The sequence below is a fragment of the Phyllobates terribilis genome, unplaced genomic scaffold, assembly GCF_046119375.1.
Source record: "Phyllobates terribilis strain yellow unplaced genomic scaffold, ASM4611937v1 Scaffold_15__1_contigs__length_34870131, whole genome shotgun sequence".
Classification (NCBI taxonomy): Eukaryota; Metazoa; Chordata; class Amphibia; order Anura; family Dendrobatidae; genus Phyllobates; species Phyllobates terribilis.
The window spans coordinates 34,735,016-34,743,138 of record NW_027362775.1 but is presented as its reverse complement, the minus strand read 5'-3'; positions in this window follow the sequence as shown (position 1 = coordinate 34,743,138).

The window sequence follows — 8,123 nt, the reverse complement described above, 5'->3', positions numbered from 1 at the left end:
TCTCCTTCCTAGGTCCACAAATAAAACCCTACAAGTTCCAGGGAACATAGGTACACAGAACACCCTTTTTGGGCTGTGCATCTTGTCTATATACAGTGGGGAAAAAAGTAAACTGCTAAAAAAAATAAAGGGAACATTTAACCAACAGAATATTACTCCAAGTAAATCAAACTTCTGTGAAATCAAACTGTCCACTTAGGAAGCAACACTGATTGACAATCAATTTCACATGCTGTTGTGCAAATGGAATAGACAATAGATGGAAATTATTGGTAATTATCAAGACACCCTCAATAAAGGAGTGGTTCTGCAGGTGGGGACCACAGACCACATCTCAGTACCAATGCTTTCTGGCTGATGTTTTGGTCACTTTTGAATGTTGGTTGTGCTTTCACACTCGTGGTAGCATGAGACGGACTCTACAACCCACAGAAGTTGCTCAGGTAGTGCAGCTCATACAGGATGGCACATCAATGCAAGCAGTGGCAAGAAGGTTTGCTGCATCTGTCAGCGTAGAGTCCAGAGGCTGGAGGCGCTACCAGGAGACAGGCCAGTACACCAGGAGACGTGGAGGGGGCCGTAGGAGGGCAACAACCCAGCAGCAGGACCGCTACCTCCGCCTTTGTGCAAGGAGGAACAGGAGGAGCACTGCCAGAGCCCTTCAAAATGACGTCCAGCAGGCCACAAATGTTTGAAAGAGACTCCATGAGGGTGGTATGAGGGCCCGACGTTCACAGATGGGGGTTGCGGTCACAGCCCAACACCGTGCAGGACACTTGGCATTTTCCACAGAACACCAGGATTGGCAAAGTCGCCACTGGCGCCCTGTGCTCTTCATAGATGAAAGCAGGTTCAAACTGAGCTCATGCGACAGACGTGACAGAGTCTGGAGACGCCGTGGAGAGCGCATAGTGGGCAAACAACCTTACGCGGTGAAATGAGCTGCATCTTTATCTCGTCCACCTAAAGGGACTGTCAGCACAGAATGACTGTTCAAACTTAGTCCCAACTCTCGGTGCTTAATGACGGGGTCAATCATTTATATACACCTTCCCACCTGCTTGCTTTCCCTCTATCCACACCCTCCTCTTCCTTGATTGACAGCTCTGGCTTCATAGAACCATAGAAGGAAGGAGACAGAGGTAAAACAAGCAGGTGAGAAGGTGTATATAAATGATTGGCCCACGCCGTGATCCATGGAGCGCTTGTACTTGGTTTCAACAGTCATTCTTTGCTGACAGTCCCTTTAAAATCAGTGTTTCCCAAACTCCAGTCCCCACGGCCCCCCACAGGTCATGTCTTCAGGATTTCTATAGTATTGCACAGGTGAGAGAATTCCTGATTCCTTGATGATACTTTCATCACATGTGTAATACTGAGGAAATCCTGAAAACATGACCTGTTGGGGGGAAAACCTGACCTGTTGGGGGCCATGAGGACTGGAGTTTCGGAAGCACTGCCTTAAATGGAGCGGTGCTGCAGTTTTATTATTCAGCGATTAGCAGGATCCCCCAACAATTTCTTAAGAAATGAGAAAATGCAGTCCCTAATGATGTCCTCTGACAATAAGCGGATCACGGACAGCAGATGCATTGGGTTCTGCATTTCTTTGAGAATGGGATGGGGCAGCTTCTGTCTTCTCAGTGATACAATCAGGAAGGAGATGCAGCGTGAGACAATCCCTGTCTAGATCTTTGATCTGATCATCAATACAGAGGGCTGATTGGTGAAGACAGAGGGAAAGGCTAATAAGATTATTAAAAAAACCCTTAGTTTTTCAGCTGGTACTTCCTCTGGGGTCAGTATACCAACCTCATTGACTTCATAGCACTTGCCAGAGTGGGCAGACACGATTTATTGCCTTTACACACGTCACCTCCACACAGGGCGATTCTGGCTACGACGCCTCTGTAGTGATCAAACGTTGAGTCAAACAGCAGGGCTTTAAGAGGGCTGCCCTTTTCAATCTTGGGACTAAAACACAAAAATAAGACATCCTGTTAAGAGGTATAAAGGTAAGTAAACCGCATTCAGTCCGGGGTGATGAATTCCAAAAGACAAAGTTTATTCTGCCATCACATAACGTTTCGACCTGTTCTAGGTCTCTATCAAGTATATACAAAGACATACAGGGATACTGATCCCCCTGGTCAGTGGCCAGAACCCTGTAAATTCCCCTTAAATGGTCCGAAACTGAAACTGTGGGAACAATCGAATCCACTTAGGGTTCAGCAAACTTACAGTCAAGGGTTTGATAAAGTTACCTACACCCTTGTGTCTCCGGAAAGCATAGCGTACGTTCACGTGCTGAAAATGCCGACCAGTGCTGGAGTGAGCAGAGGTCCGCAGCTTATGACACTCCTGCTGTAGTGAAACTACAGATCCCAGCAGGCTGACGGTCTCTCATCAAGTTATTCTGGGAGCCGCAGTTTCACAAATAGTGCTAGAGGATCCATGTCAGAAATATGAGGCTGCCACTAGGGTTTCTCCCACAAATATGTAATCGGATGTGGAGCAGATCTGCACGTGGATGAGCCATATTCTCTATCTGTGAACATACTACTCTCCTTCACTCAGATTCTAAGTGGTTCTGCAGCGCATCTGTGCAGAGCAAGCTGTCAATCAAAATACGGGCCAGGTTTACAGCCGTCACCTCCCATATAGTGAGCGGTGCTGTGATCCAAGACTGTAGCCCCTCCGTGCACAACGATGAGTGAAGGCCGGCAGCTGCAGGGAGGAAAGAAGTTAATTTTCTCCCGGTACCTGCACTATCAATAAGGCGGCCGGGCAACATTGTAACAATATTTATCTGCAGATTAACCCTATACCTGCAGGTACATAGCATTTTTCAAGGTGACAGGTTCCCTTTAATAAAGAGAAGATGGATAGAGCCGCATTAGTGCATACTCACGGTGGAAGCCTCCTGACAACTTCTTGAAGAACACTTTCCACATTTGTTCCAAGCTTCGCCGAGATCTAATAGAAATAAACAGAGAAATTAATTTCTTAATACAGTTTAGAACTCGGCTCCAATGAATCACAAGAAATGAAACCTGTTTGAAGCTGACAAGCAATCAAGCCCCTCCGTAAGCCACACAGAACATGGCTACTTATGTCGTCTGCAGGTGATTAAAGGAACCTGTCATGTTGAAATGGTATAAGATCTGTAGGGGGATGTTGTAGAGCAGAGAAGTTGATCAGACTGATAGACATATCTGTGGGAAGAGAGTCAGTAAGACTTGCATTTTATGCAGAGAAAGTCCTGCCGTATGTACACTAGTCCAGTGGGCGGTCCTAAGTGATTGACAGTTCCCTGTATGACCATGCAGGCAAAGATAGCTGTCAATCACTAGCATGACCGCCCACTGGACTCATCTATACAAACAGCAGGATTCCACTGAATAAATTGATACAGGAAAAATATCTATCTTTGTACTGTGTTAGCCAGTAGATAGAAGAGTATTTAGATTTGAGAGTCCTCATTGGTTGATACCTTTTAATGGCTAACGGAAAAGATGGTAACAAATTGCAAACTTTCCAGACTACTCAGGTCTCAGGTCTGCCTGATGAAAAGGCCTGAGCAGTTTGGAAAGCTTGCAATTTGTTACCATCTTTTCAGTTAGCCATTAAAGGTATCAACCACTGAGGACTCTCAAATCTAATGAATGAATTACAATTTATACTCAATCTTCTCCCACAAACCTATATATCGTTCTGCTCAGTTTCTCATGGGTAAAACCTGTAAGTCTGAATGGGGCTGTAATGTTATTACAATCATGTAAACGCAGATCACAAAATCTTTCGTAAGATCTTTTTTTTTTTAACACTCAAAACCCCTATGGATATTTATGTTTACTAAAGGATTCCTTACCAATTCTTTTGACAGCTCTTCTTTAGGTATGGACACATACCGGCATCCGGCATAAAAACATCTGGAGACTTTTCCTTTTTCTGTGATATTGGATAATCTTCTTCATTTCTAACGCTTTAAATCTTTCAAATTCTTTCCGAAAAATGTATCATAAAGGGACTTCCTCAGGTCAGTTTTGCTTGTGGTTGTGTTACCATTATTTCTGCCAAATGTATCAAAGAGTTGCACGATGTTTGATAAATGTTTATGTAGCACTTCCATCTTTATTTATTTTACTCACTTATATAGCACCATCCTATTCTGCTGCGCTTTACAGACATTATCATCACTGTCCCCATTGGGGCTCACAATCTACATTCCCTATCAGTATGTCTTTGGAGTGTGGGAGGAAACTGGAGAACCTGGAGGAAACCCACGCAAACACGGGGAGAACATACAAACTTCTTGCAGATGTCGTCCTTGGTGGGATTTGAACCCAGGATCCCAGTGCTGCAAAGCAACAATGCTAACCACTGAGCCACCGTGTATCTTTATCCACTGAGCCACCGTGTATCTTTATCCACTGAGCCACCGTGTATCTTTATCCACTGAGCCACCGTGTATCTTTATCCACTGTGCCACCGTGTATCTTTATCCACTGTGCCACCGTGTATCTTTATCCACTGAGCCACCGTGTATCTTTATCCACTTTGCCACCGTGTATCTTTATCCACTGTGCCACCGTGCATCTTTATCCACTGAGCCACCGTGTATCTTTATCCACTGTGCCACCGTGTATCTTTATCCACTGTGCCACCGTGTATCTTTATCCACTGAGCCACCGTGTATCTTTATCCACTGAGCCACCGTGTATCTTTATCCACTGAGCCACCGTGTATCTTTATCCACTGTGCCACCGTGTATCTTTATCCACTGTGCCACCGTGTATCTTTATCCACTGAGCCACCGTGTATCTTTATCCACTTTGCCACCGTGTATCTTTATCCACTGAGCCACCGTGTATCTTTATCCACTGAGCCACCGTGTATCATTATCCACTTTGCCACCGTGTATCTTTATCCACTGAGCCACCGTGTATCTTTATCCACTGAGCCACTGTGTATCATTATCCACTTTGCCACCGTGTATCTTTATCCACTGAGCCACCGTGTATCTTTATCCACTGAGCCACCGTGTATCTTTATCCACTTTTAACGTCACCAGTCATTCTTAGACCTGTGTAGCTTACCAAGAACAATTTCTAAAAGTTGCAAGAGTGCTGTAAAATAGGAAGCTGCACATTTTTGCGCAAAAATGATGCGTCACAAAATAGTTTCGTTTTTTTTTTAACACCAAAAATTGATGTAAATTCCTCGCTACATTGCCCCTTTTCCAGCCAAATTTTGTAGAAAAAAAAATAAAAGACAAGGTACAGACAGCGAAGTTAAATTTGCCTACAGGAATGATTTTGATCTGGAGCGCATTGTACCCGGATACAGTCACTAGTGGGAATGTCAAACATCTTCTCAATTTGTTTCTCCACCCTCTCCGGATCTGCATTCTTCAAGTCTATCTAAAAGCAAAAGTATAAATACTAATTATTTATCAAAGCTGGACAAAATCTAGAAACCATATAATAAAACGGGCATAAAATATAGTGCTGAACAAGAGTTAGGGAGAGATGTACAACTGGCACTGGCCTTTACAAGGGATTGTGTAATCGTACAAAACTAGCAAAAATGTAAAGTGCCAGTAAAACAAGCAACTTGCAGTTTACCTCTTAGTAAAAATCCTATTCTTTCTCAAGAACGGGGGGAATTTTAATTTCATAATTTTTGTTTAATCAAATAATTTTTATTGAAAAGCTCCAAATACAAATTTTCCATCTTTCAAATAACATACATGACATAGTAATTCCATAGTATAAAACATGCACAAAGTATCTGAACTTCAGTTCCCATAACCCACCCTAAACCCAAATCCCAACACTCCAGAGAGAACCATTCTCAGAGCAGTTCTAGAATAACGAACTACAGTATTCGTAGAAGGGGGAAGAAGATAAAAAAGTGACTAACAAAGGGATAACAACCAAGAGAAATTGCTGAATGTTATGTCCAAAGAAATATATCAAATGACACGTAAGATGTAATAAAAAACCTTTATTCGACTATGGTTACAGTGGTAAGAAAAGCACAAGAGTGTCCGCATTCATAAAAAGATATATATATATATGAGAAGCATCTCACCTACATAGGCATATATGCACACATCAGTCATATATAATAAATGGAAGTCTCAGCAATTGATTTACATATATCTATAAGGCACTTAGGGTAGTATAAAATGTCCATGCATAATAATGGTTAGGAGCAAATATAGATCATTGCATAAATATAAAATCTAAGAATAACTACTATCTTTTTATGAATGCGGACACTCTTGTGCTTTTCTTACCACTGTAACCATAGTCGAATAAAGGTTTTTTATTATATCTTACGTGTCATATGATATATTTCTTTGGACATAACATTCGGCAATTTCTCTTGGTTGTTGCATGTTTAGCCGAATGGTCTGCCATTCGTTGTCCATATAGCACACATTCCTTCATTATCTGGATGTTTTATATTGACCAAACTGGTCTCTGATGAAACTCCAATACATGTGGCTATATCCTATGTGTCTGCATATTTAACAAAGGGATAGCAGCGTTTTAATTTTATCATTTACTGCTTGATGCCTGAGCCGGGAAGTGCACGCTTGAAAACTGACGCAGGCTGCTGTAATCACAGGACACAAGCAAACAGCATGGCATTTCCTATCAGCAGGGAGGAAGTAAAGGGAACAGTAATGAAAGTCTCCTCCTACTCCGCTCCATATTGAAATGAATAGTGTGCATCCTACAAATGCGATGCATATGTAGCACCCCGAGGACTCGGCTGCTACAGGGGTATTGCACCTCGAACCAGAGGTGTGGTATTCCACTCCCGGGTAAGGATGGAGTGTGGGACTGAGCTCAGATAGCTGCGTGCACTACATTCACCCCATTTCCGGGGGACAGAACAACGGTACTCCCACCAAATAGATGTGCAGGTACGATAGCGTCTGTCCCTGGCTGGAGTGGGGAGGGGGGAGGAACATCCCAGTAGTGTAGGGGCAGATAGGGGAGGGACTCTGGGCATAGAGGTAGGAGCCCATTGGGTGCTAGTCACCTGGGCTCACACATAGAGGGAGTATATATGGTGGGCACCATCTAGAGACAGGGAGAGTCGAGTTCAGAGGAGGAGCAGAGCAGAGGAGCTCAGCCAAGAGGGCTGACAGGGAGCTGTGGCTCCGGCTGGGCCCAGCTCCAGGGCCAGGCCTGTAGTGGAGAGGAGGAGGAAGAAAGGCCCAGAGACGCAGGACCAGAGGGAACCCTGAGATCCCACAAGTCACCGGGTGAAGGGTTGGCAGAAAAGGGTACCGGATCCCAAACTGGCAGAGGCAAAATATCCTTAACCAGGAACCGGAGGTCGTGGTCAAGTTTTGCCACGACCCTCACCATATCCACCAGGAAGGCATACCACGAATAGGGTCAGGAAAGCCAGAGAAGGTTTTGCCACCAAGAGGCCCGAGGGAGCCGGACAAAGGTGGATCCCTGGTGGGGACGGCCAGCAGAGAGAGAGAGGGGAGCTCAGGACCACGCTCCGGAACTGCCTGGGGGTTAGCCGAGTCCCGCACCTGGTGAACGCGGTACGGCTCGGGTGGTCACTCCCGGCCGCAGTGACTGAAGCAACATCTGTTAGTAAAAACCCTGAAACTGCATCATACGTTTCTGAGTCTCCTTGTCGCACCATCACTACCACCATCATTCACGTCTGCTGCCCTGAGGCCATACCCCTCCCGTTGGGGGTTATACCATCTACGCTGCACAACCATATTAGCTGCATTCAACGGGTGGCGTAGTCGTACAACACCTACTATTCAAGACACTGCCGCTCAGCTTGACTCCCTGGGCACGGACCGGGTCACCGCCACGAGACTACTACTCCCATCTGATCCGGCTCCGGGTAAGCCCCCGTGCGCGCGATGCCGCACGACACAGAAGGCCCAGGGGCGCGTCACATACAGCAAACAATTGATTTTCCATACACAGGTTTTGAGTTGACCACTGGATATACACATGTGTATAACTAATTACCAGAACTGGAAATCGAAAAAAAAGACGAGCAAGTTTGGGGTGAATCCTGCCTTCATTACTGCATAGCCGCTCATAGAGGGATCGGTACTAGGAACA